An 11,441-nucleotide genomic window follows, 5' to 3' on the forward strand; every position below is an offset into this window, starting at 1 on the left:
TATAGCACCTTTATTTCTGAGTGTATACACCCACACGGCAACCTCCCCCCCACACACACACACACAAACAAACAAATGGCGGCCTGCACTCACTCACTCACATGTCTTATGGGAATACAACAGCATTTGAGCACTGAAGGCACAGAACAGATGATGCGCCTCTTGTGCGCTTACATCATCTTGTCTGTTCACAGAACAATAGAGGGCACCTCCAGGTGTGAACTCTATGTTCAGTCCAACAGGGTGGCTACAGGGGTGATCCAACCCTACGGGTGAAGCATTGAATCTCCATTCATGAAAGGCTTCATAGAGTTATATATGAGAGGGGTGGAAGTATGAGCATTGTGTAACATGAAAAAGGCGAAACCCCACGAATGTCTACTTGTGGATTCTTATCTTAGGTTTTTTGCGGTATGTAGACCAAGACGTAATCTGTAACGCATAGAATAAAATATACAACAATCATGTTGTACACAAATAGATGTATGGCTGAGGCACTAAAGATGCCCTACTCATCCCTACAATACATGAAAAGAGGAAGATCCGCTCTCAGTCTTCGCAGTGAAATAAAGGAAGACTGAGTTCGAACTGTCCCCTTTTTAAAAGCGTATATTGGAATGAGTAAAAGTGTCGACCGTAGGGCATCTTTAGTGCATCAGCCATAAAACTATTTGTTTATACTAAGAGTATTAATAAAATTCATTCACACAGGTGGAAGAAGAGTCACCTTTGAGTTGTCATTTCGTTTTTTTATTCATCTAACTAAATTGACCTCTTAACGGGATATACTGTGACATGAGTACACAACACTCAACACATAATGACAATGTATTGTAACAGAGTGAGTTCCCAACCAGCTTGTGTTACATTCTGCTAAAACAATCAATTTGAATACCGTTTTCATTTGTCTGTATTTATCTGCTTACTTTATCAAGATACAAAATATGTGGAAAATGTTCAATAAAACTTGTCATGAGGCATTGAAAAAAAGAGAGTCTCTCCACCGAACGCCCAAGGTGACACAAAGTAAAAAGTGTGAAAATATTTTAAAGATGTGTATATTTGTGCCAGTGAGCCTGTCATGAGGAAACAATGTTTGCCCAAAGGACACAAAAAATTCCCCTTGGAGTGAGTTTATTAAGCTTCATAATTAGATGAAGATTTATTTATCCTCCATTTCCTCTACCTGGGAGGTTTGTGTGTTTGTGTGTGTATATATATGTATGCATTTGCACTCGTGTGCGTGGGTGTGTCTATGTGTATGTGTGAGCTTGCCCGTGTGTGTGTGTGTGTGTGTGTGTGTGTGTGTGTGTGTGTGTGTGTGTGTGTGTGTGTGTGTGTGTGTGTGTGTGTGTGTGTGTGTGTGTGTGTGTGTGTGTGTGTGTGTGTGTGTCTAGGATGCTTTTCTCACAAGTCTCTGAGAGGAGTTGGGAAACTGCTGTAGCACAACACCCCAAACCAAGAACCCAAACTGCTGCCTTTGAAGAGCCAGAAAAATATCATCAATATTGTTGGATGCTGAGAGAGGACTGGACTCGCTGCCACTGCTCTTTTTCTCCATCCTTTAGGCACCTCTCTCTCCTCTGTTTTTCATCTCTCTTTCTTCCACTCTCTTTTGCGAAGCAGTGACTGTGGGCCTCAATCAATCAAGACCCATATTGATAAGTGGCAGATGTCGACAACACTGAAGCAGTCAAGCCTGTAGTCTTAGACCCCTCTCCTTCCAATCCTCTGCCCCTTCTTCCCCATCTCTCATCTTAGGCTCCCATAGTTTTACTTGTTATTGATCGGTCAGAGAGAAAAGAGAGAGAGAGGGGTGCAGAGAGAGAGAATGGGTGCTTTTGCAATAGAGAGGATGGGTGCTTTTGGAGGAGAGAGACTGGGTCGCTTTTCAATCACAACGGTTTCATCTCCTGTGGGGCATGTGTGCTCATACGCCTCAGCGAGTCCACTGAATGACGGCAAAGGCCCCCTGCTTATGCCGCTTGTTCATGCGGTGTTTAGAGGAGGAGTAGGGCCTCCAGTGCGGTCATCATGCTCGTCTAGCTATGAACAAACCCCATCCCCAGGAACCACCCACCAACCTATTTTCTTCCCCTCTCGCTCACCCTCCTTTCCTCCCCCCTTTCCCGCCCCCACCTCAGATGTCTGCTTTTGGATAGCTGTGTCCAATGGAGATGAACTGAGGAATGAAAAGAAATAACGAAAGAAAAGGAGGAACATGTTATGATATCCTTCATTTTGAGAATGTACAGAAGGAAAAGGGGGAGCCTTTATTCTCTAAATTTTGATGATGTAACAATACAAGAGCACCTCCGACAATTTCCTATGAAATGACACGGTGTAAAAAAGCTAAACAGAGCAGCAAATTTAACAGAAATGTTTATTGATTAGCATTCAGGATAATGTCAAACCAAGTCTGTACTCTGCAAATTGCATATCTGCTATCTGTGGAAAACTATCATAAATATCAGCACAACGCCGAAGCGTCAATTTTCACTTAGCAACAGTTATAGAGGAGAAAGTGGCACACTTAGAATGTTCAGACAGAAACAGCACTGGCCCAACTATCTATATATACAGCATAACTCTGGGGAGAGCTATTTAGACAGGGGCCAGATCCTCCCCCCACACAAAGCAGCATGGGATTACTTTTGACACAGTCCATATATGAAGACCTGGGCCTTGTTAGGGGGAAACCAAAGACAAAAAGAGGGGGAACCAAATGTGTTAGGGCGAGACAATGTGGTGAACATTCCTAAGTGACCTGAGCAGAGGATTGAAGGGCGTTACAGAGATTACTGTGACACACCTAATTAAGGGATGAAAAAGGCATAAAAAAATCCTGATTGAGAAGGAGTATGAGGAAGAGTGTGTAGTACAGACCATGGTGAAAGGGAAAATTGAAGAACTAGTGTGTGCAGAAGCCAAACAAACATGGGTCCTACAGTGAGCTTTAAAAGTATTAGGACATAGCATTTCTTGTTGTTGTTTTGGCTCTGTACTCCAGCACTATGCATTTGAAATGATACAATGACTATGAGGTTAAATTGCAGACTGTCAGCTTCAATTTGAGTATATTTTAATTCAAATCGGGTGAAATTACAGCACTTTTTGTACATATTCCCCCTATTTTAAGGGACCAAAAATATTGGGATGAATTTACTTGTATGTGTATTAATGTAGTAAAAAGTAAATAATTTTGGTCCCATATTCATATCACGCAATGTCTACATTATGCTTGTGATGCTACACATTTGTTGGATGCATTTGCTGTTTGTTTTGGTTGTGTTTCAGATTATTTTGTGCCCAATAGAAATGAATGGTAAATAATGTATTGTGTCATTTAGGAGCCACTTTTATTGTAAATAAGAATAGAATATGTTTCTAAACACTTCTATATGAATGTGGCTGCTACCATGATTACGAATCATCTTGAATGGCACAATCCACGATTTGCAGGTTCCATGATTGGCTGATATAATGGAGGGGTTGGACATGCCAAGAGATGAGATCTGATTGGTCTGTCATGTCACAGGCTTCTGTCTATAATAGAATGGGGTATTCACTGGTCATTATATAGCTAATCTTTGCTACCGCAGATTTTTTTTAAATGTATACAGTGCCTTCAGAAATTATTCACACCCTTTCAGTTTTTACACATTTTGTTGTGTTACAGCCTGAATTTAAAATGGATTAAATTTAGATTTTGTTTCACTGGCCTACACACAATACCACATAATGTCAAAAGTGGAATTATGTCTTGAGTCAATAAGTATTCAACCCCATTTGTTATGTGTTGTGGAAAATTACATAATTAGTCAGGCTATCCTGTGTTTGACTGCTTAATGAATAGTTTCTTGTTATATGCTTGTGTTTTCTTAACTTGATACAAACTTCTCTTTGTGAGACTTAGTCATAAGACTGGGCATATAGGTAAGGTCTGTTTGGGTGTGACCACAGCATGTGACGTCCCGTGGGTTTAGCATCTACAGAAAGTCACATGTATGGAAACTTGCAGAAAGAAGCATATTATAGTGTTTGCTGTTGTAAATGCAGTTAGACAGTTGAGCCCTCAGGCTATCAACCTCACGCTATCTTAAATCTGCACAGACAACTAATTGCCTTTTACACACTATCTGCTGACTGCCAGGTATACAAAAAGGATGTGCTTCTCTATAAAAGCTGAGAACCGACACTGTTCGATGGGTCTTAACTGCACAACTGTTGAAGTGTATTGTTAACTGCTCCACTTTTGTAAAACGTATAATAAAGTGTTGTTTGAAAGAATCTGCAGTCTCTCTTCCCTTTGATTAGAATTTCTACGACAATTTGGTGACAGAGGTGTGATGCTAACTCCGCTTGCTGATTGCTCCTGGGAGACCGAGGTTAACTGCGTGCAGGGGCTCTGTTAGATGTGGCTCAGGGTAGCCCACACTCCACTTACTCGGAGCAGGAGGGACCCTCCTTGGACCTACCGGGAGTGTCAGTGAGTGGATACATTTTAGACAGATAAGATACATTAAGGGTGAGAGTGATTTTCTTAAACACAGCCTCCAATTGGGGAAAGTTAACTTATAGAAAGTCCTGTTCTAGGAACAGGTCACGTGTGTTAGAGATACCAGGACAGAGTCCTGATGTAAGTGATTCCAGAATAATATCCTGAGGTACTATAGAGATACCAGGACAATTTCCTGAATTAATATACCATGGGTTACGATCGTAAAGTGTAATGTATGAGCTATGTAAGAGATACCAGGACAGAGTCCTAATGAAAGTGTTCCATGATAAAATCCTGAAGAAATAACAAAATATTCCTGCAGGTTAGAAAAAATAAGATTATTCCTGCAGGTAGACAAATATATATATTTTTATAAACATTGTAAAAGAAAATGTATTAATCAGTGTACTGGTAAAACAGTTGGTTATGATTGGGAAACCAGCTATACATTTACATTTCCTACACGGAAGGAGGGACTACCATGTGGGTACATTTTAAATTACATAGAGTAATTCAATAATATTTTGATGGAGTAGAAATGACAATTTTTTTATTATATGAAATGCAGACATTCCTAACCAAATACTGTTTTGTGTGTTTGTGTCTGTGTGTTATGGACAACTGTGGAAAACAGGGACATTTCGCTAGAAAGTGTCCAAACCCAAGTAAACAGAGGGCAGCAGGGTAAGTTTGGAAAACCGGACCTCCACCAAAAACAATCCTTTACAACCCACATATGGACTGACGCAAGGTAGAGACAGTTGACACTCTTGGACAGCTTTTAAAGATTTTTTCAAACCCCTGCGAGGAGACAATGGTTTGTCTCTTCATCAGTGGTGCGTCAATAGATTTTGTAGTAGATACTGGTGCTGCAAGGTCTATCATAACTTTAAACCTCCCATGTCAAATGAATCAGTCAGCAATGTGGAGTGACTATGAAAGAGTTGCTAACGATGCTCCTACGTGTTAAAGTTGATTAAACATCAATTCATTGACTGCATATTGTCCTGTAAATTTGGCAGGAAGAGATTTTCTCTGTAAATTGGGGATTACATGTTATTGGTACTATGCATGGGACGTACAGGATATTTTCTCAACTACTTGTAGTTGTTGGAAACAGAAAGGCAGTTTTGTGTCAGACTGGCTTACATTGCACTGCGGATTTCTCACCATTGACAGGACATTTATATTATGGACAGACGATGGACCCTAATTTTGATTTATTAATATGTGTTATCAACAACAGTGATATTAGAAGTGTGAGACTGGTATAAGACATTAGGTCTCCCATATTATCCAGTAGTAAATTGGCAGAGTGTTAGTATTGGTCCGAATACAAAGTCTCTGGTGTCGTGACCAATTAAAAGGCACAAAAACCGTAACTACTCTCCTGGGAAGTGGGTATCACTACCTTGGAAAATTGTTAAAATTGGCATATATTGAAACCATGAGTGAGGTAATCTCAATCAAATCAAAGTTTGTTTGTCACGTGCGTCGAATAGAACAGGTGTAGACCATATAGTGAAATGCTTACTTACAGGCCCTAACCGACAGTGCAATTTTAAAGTAAAAAATAGGTATTAGGTGAACAATAGATAGGTAAAGAAATAAAAACAACAGTAAAAAGACAGTTAAAAATAACAGTAGTGAGGCTATATACAGTAGTGAGGCTATAACAGTAGCGAGACTATATACAGGCACCGGTTAATTCGGGCTAATTGAGGTATTATGTACATGTAGGTAGTGACTATACATATATGATAAACAGAGAGTAGCAGTAGCGTAAAAGAGGGGTTGGCGGGTGGTGGGTGGTGGGACACAATGCAGATTGTCCGGGTAGCCAATGTGCGGTGGCACCAGTTAATCGGGCTAATTGAGGTAGTATGTGCATGAATGTATAGTTAACCTCTATGGGCTACCCATGGTGCACTCCATCAACAGCAGGTGCATTTCAAGAGCGGCAAATTTGAATCCAAATAAATGTCAAAATTCAAATTTTTCAAACATACAACTATTTTACACCCTTTGAAAGATAAACATCTCCTTAATCTAACCACGTTTTACGATTTCAAAAAGGTTTTACGGCGAAAGCATAAATTTAGAGTATGTTAGGACAGTACATTTACAAGAGTTGTGTGTAATGTTTTGTCAATTCAAAGACAGGGTCACCAAAACCATAAAACCAGCTAAAATGATGCACTAACCTTTTACAATCTCCATCAGATGACACTCCTAGGTCATTATGTTAGACAATGAATGCATTTTTAGTTCTATCAAGTTCATATTTATATCCAAAAACAGCGTTTTACTATGGCATTGATGTTGAGGAAATCGTTTCCCTCCAATAACCGGCAGTCAAGTCAACACCACAAATTAAATAATTAAAATTAGAAAACATTGGTAAAATATTATATTGTCATTTAAAGAATTATAGATTTACATCTCTTGAACGCAATCAACTTGCCAGATTTAAAAATAACCTTACTGGGAAATCACACTTTGCAATAATCTGAGCACTGCGCCCAGAAAAATACGCGTTGCGATACAGACTAGACGTCATGTTGGGGAGATCTAAAATCGAAAATACTATGTAAATAATCCATTACCTTTGATTCTCTTCATCAGATGTCACTTCCAGGTATCACAGGTCCATAACGAATGTAGTTTTGTTCAAAAAAGCTCATCATTTATGTCCAAAAATCTCCGTCTTGTTAGCACATGACCTAAGCCAGCCGGACTTTCGTCATGAACGAGGGGAAAAAATATATTTACGTTCGTTCAAACATGTCAAACGTTGTATAGCATAAATCATTAGGGCCTTTTTTAACCAGAACATGAATAATATTCAAGGTGGACGAATGCATTCTCTTTTATACCGTATTGGAACGAGGGTACCCAACATGAACTCGCGCCAGGTGTCTAATGGGCCATCATCGTTCCAAGGCTCTTGTTCGGTCAGATCTCCCTCCAGAAGACTCAAAACACTTTGTAAAGGCTGGTGACATCTAGTGGAAGCAATAGGAAGTGCCAAAATATTCCTCAGCCCCTGTGTTTTTCAATGGCATAGGTTTAAAGGTAATACAACACATCAGGTATCCACTTCCTGTCAGAAAATGTCTCAGGGTTTTGCCTGCCAAATGAGTTCTGTTATACTCACAGACACCATTCAAACAGTTTTAGAAACTTTAGAGTGTTTTCTATCCATATATAATAAGTATATGCATATTCTAGTTACTGGGTAGGATTAATAACCAGATTAAATCGGGTACATTTTTTTTATCCAGCCGTGCAAATACTGCCCCCTAGCCCTAACAGGTTAAAGTGACCATGCATATATGATAAACAGAGAGTAGCAACAGAGTACAAGAGGGGTTGGGGGGACGGGACAATGCAAATAGTCCGGGTAGCCATTTCATTACATGTTCAGGAGTTTAATGGCTTGGGGGTAAAAGCTGTTGAGAAGCCTTTTGGTCCTAGACTTGGCACTCCGGTACCGCTTGCCATGTGATAGTAGAGAAAACAGTCTATGACTAGGGTGGCTGGGGTCTTTGACAATTTTTAGGGCCTGGAGAGGTCCTGGATGGCAGGCAGCTTAGCCCCAATGATGTACTGGGCCGTACACACTACGCTCTGTAGTGCCTTGCGGTCGAAGGCCGAGCAGTTGCTGTTCCAGGCAGTGATGCAACCAGTCAGGATGCTCTCGATGTTGCAGAAGTAGAACCTTTTGAGGATCTGAGGACCCATGCCAAATCTTTTTAGTTTCCTGAGGGGGAATAGGTTTTGTCATGCCCCCTTCACGACTGTCTTGGTGTGTTTGGACCATTCTAGTTTCTTGGTGATGTGGACACCAAGGAACTTGAAGATCTCAACCTGCTCCACTACAGCCCCGTTGATGAGAATGGGGGCGTGCTCAGTCCTCCTTTTCCTGTAGTCCACAATCATCTCCTTTGTCTTGATTACAATGAGGGATAGGTTGATATTCTGGCACCACCTGGCCAGGTCTCTGACCACCTCCCTATAGGCTGTCTCGTTGTTATCGGTGATCAGGCCTATAAACTGTTGTGTCGTCTACAAACTTAATGATGGTGTTGGAGTTGCGACTGGTCACGCAGTCGTGGGTGAACAGGGAGTACAGGAGGGGACTGAGCACGCACCCCTGAGGGGCTCCAGTGTTGAGGATCAGCGTGGCAGATGTGTCGCTATCTACCCTCACCACCTGGGGGCAGCCCGTCAGGAAGTCCAGGATCCAGTTGTAGAGGGAGGTGTTTAATCCCAGGATGGTTATCTTATTGATAAACTTTGAGGGTACTATGGTGTTGAACACTGAGCTGTAGTCAATGAATAGCATTCTCACGTAGGTGTTCCTTTTGTCCAGGTGGGAAAGGACAGTGTGGAGTGCAATAGAGATTGCATCATCTGTGGATCTGTTTGGGCGGTATACAAATTGGGGTGGGTCTATGGTTTCTGGGATAATGGTGTTAATGTGAGCCATTACCAGCCTTTCAAAGCACTTCATTTAGGCAGGTTGCCTTAGTGTTCCTGGGCACAGGGACTATGGTGGTCTGCTTGAAAGATGTTGATATTACAGACTCAATCAGGGACATGTTGAAAATGTCAGTGAAGACACCTCCCAGTTGGTCAGCACCTGCCCGGAGCACACGTCCTGGTAATCCATCTGGCCCCGCGGCCTTGTGAATGTTGACCTGTTTAAAGGTCTTACTGATCACACAGTCGTCCGGAACAGCTGATACTCTCATGCATGCCTCAGTGTTGCTTGCCTCGAAGCGAGCATAGAAGTCATTTAGCTTGTCTGGTAGGCTCGTGTAACTGGGCAGCTCGCAGCTGTGCTTCCCTTTGTAGTCTGTAATAGTTTGCAAGCCCTGCCACATAAGATGGGCGTCGGAGCCAGTGTGGTACGATTCAGTCTTAGCCCTGTATTGGCGCTTTGCCTGTTTGATGGTTCGTCAGAGGGCATAGCAGGAATTCTTATAAGCTTCCGGGTTAGAGTCCCTCACCTTGAAAGCGGCAGCTCTACCCTTCAGCTCAGTGCGAATGTTGCCTATAATCCTTGGCTTCTGGTTGGGGTATGTACGTACAGACACTGTGGGGGCGACGTCATCGATGCGTTTATTGATGAAGCCAGTGACTGATGTGGTGTCGTCCTCAATGCCATCGGATGAATCCCAGAACATGTTCCAGTCTGTGCTAGAAAAACATTCCTGTACTTTGCATCTGCTTCATCTGACCACTGAGTCACTGGTGCTTCCTGCTTTAATTTTTGCTTGTATGCAGGAATCAGGCGGATAGAATTGTGGTCAGATTTACCAAATGGAGGGTGAGGAAGAGCTTTGTATGCGTCTTTGTGTGTGGAGTACAGGTGATCTACAATTTTATTCCATCTGATTGCACATTTCACATGTTGATTGAAATGAGATACAACTGATTTAAGTTTCCCTGCATTAAAGTCCCCGGCCACTAGGAGTGCCGCCTCTGGGTGAGCGGTTTCCTGTTTGCTTATTTCCTTATACAGCTGACTGAGTGTGGTCTTAGTAACAACATCCATCTGTGGTGGTAAATAAACAGACACGAAAATAAGTATAGATGACAACTCTCTTGGCAAATAGTGTGGTCTACAGCTTATCATAAGATGCTCTACTTCAGGCGAGCAAAATCTAGAGAATTCCTTAGATGTCATGCACCAGCTGTTGTTTACAAATATGCGCAGACCGTCCCCTCTCGTCTTAAAGGAGTGTGCAGTTCTATCTAGCCGGTGCAGCATATATCCCTCTAGCTCAGGGGTCGGCAACCCAAAATGTTGAAAGAGCCATATTGGACCAAACAAAACAAAAAACAAATCTGTCTGGAGCCGCAAAAAATTAAAAGCCTTATATAAGCCTTATAATGAAGGCAACACATGCTGTAAGTGTCTATATTAGCTATATTAGCCTACTATCAAAATGATAAGTAGGCTACAAATACATAATGAGCATTCATGATTAAACTTTTATTTTACCTGCAGCGCATCCTGGAGAGAATGACGCACCACGTGACTACTCTGCTGTACGATGGTGCTTTAAGTTTAACTTCCATTATAATATTAATGTATTATGTTTCGTTGCATTGATGAAATTACAGAAATACAATACAGAAATCAGATTTTTGATGTCATTTTTATTTTAGGATTCGAAAAAACAACAACAAAATGTGCAACGTGCATAATAGGCCTCCTGTAATTTCAGACCTCCCCATGGAAATAAAATGCAGTCCTTTTCAATCCTCAATAATAAGATACAATCCTGTTCTCTTTCCCCCCTTATCTGGGCAACAGACAGAGTGCAATAAAACAGCAGCCTTTTGAAAAGGTAAAGTATATAAAATTAAAATAATACAGTTTAAGTTCGATTTCTGTGCATTATCCTCTTCTCTTTAGTTTTCTGCAAATGTGCAAGGGTAAAATGCAGCAGCACCCTCTTCTCTTTTGACACGCACAATACAATGCAGCCATCCTCGGACCTGAGCAACAAAACACAAAAATATCCCTATGTGTCATTCCAAATATATACTGACAAAAATCAGAAATCACTTTATAAAAACAGCCACTTTGTTACTAAATATGTGCCTATGACAGGATTGTGTTCTTACCCGTTTAATGTGACTTCTGTTTTCGGACATCACTGGACAGCTTCTCAACATCGGGCATGTAAGATGTAACTTTAATCTTCACGCAGGACTGTAAACTCTCATCTGTGAGGCGGGTGCAGTATTTGGATTTTATGTAGTTCATGTTTGAGAATATCTGCTTGCACAGGTATGTTGATCCAAACATGGATAATACTCCAAATGCATATTTCTTCATGTTCCTATAACTGTCAGGAAGAATGGAAATGTCTTTCCACGTTACTCTTTTTGTTATTTGACAACTTCTCATTACAAAGCAAAC

The 11,441-nt window shown here is 41.2% G+C and overlaps 1 long non-coding RNA gene across 1 annotated transcript; it reads right to left on the reverse strand.

The window, feature by feature from the left end:
• Window positions 1–10,652: 10,652 nt before the first annotated feature.
• On the reverse strand, window positions 10,653–11,234 carry LOC123726618 (uncharacterized). Its single transcript, XR_006758676.1, has 2 exons — window positions 11,144–11,234; window positions 10,653–11,014 (listed from the first exon to the last, which is right to left on the reverse strand). It is a non-coding gene; the product is annotated as an uncharacterized lncRNA (long non-coding RNA).
• Window positions 11,235–11,441: the final 207 nt, after the last annotated feature.

This window comes from Salmo salar, chromosome ssa14 (genome assembly GCF_905237065.1).
Source record: "Salmo salar chromosome ssa14, Ssal_v3.1, whole genome shotgun sequence".
In the NCBI taxonomy this organism is placed as follows: Eukaryota; Metazoa; Chordata; class Actinopteri; order Salmoniformes; family Salmonidae; genus Salmo; species Salmo salar.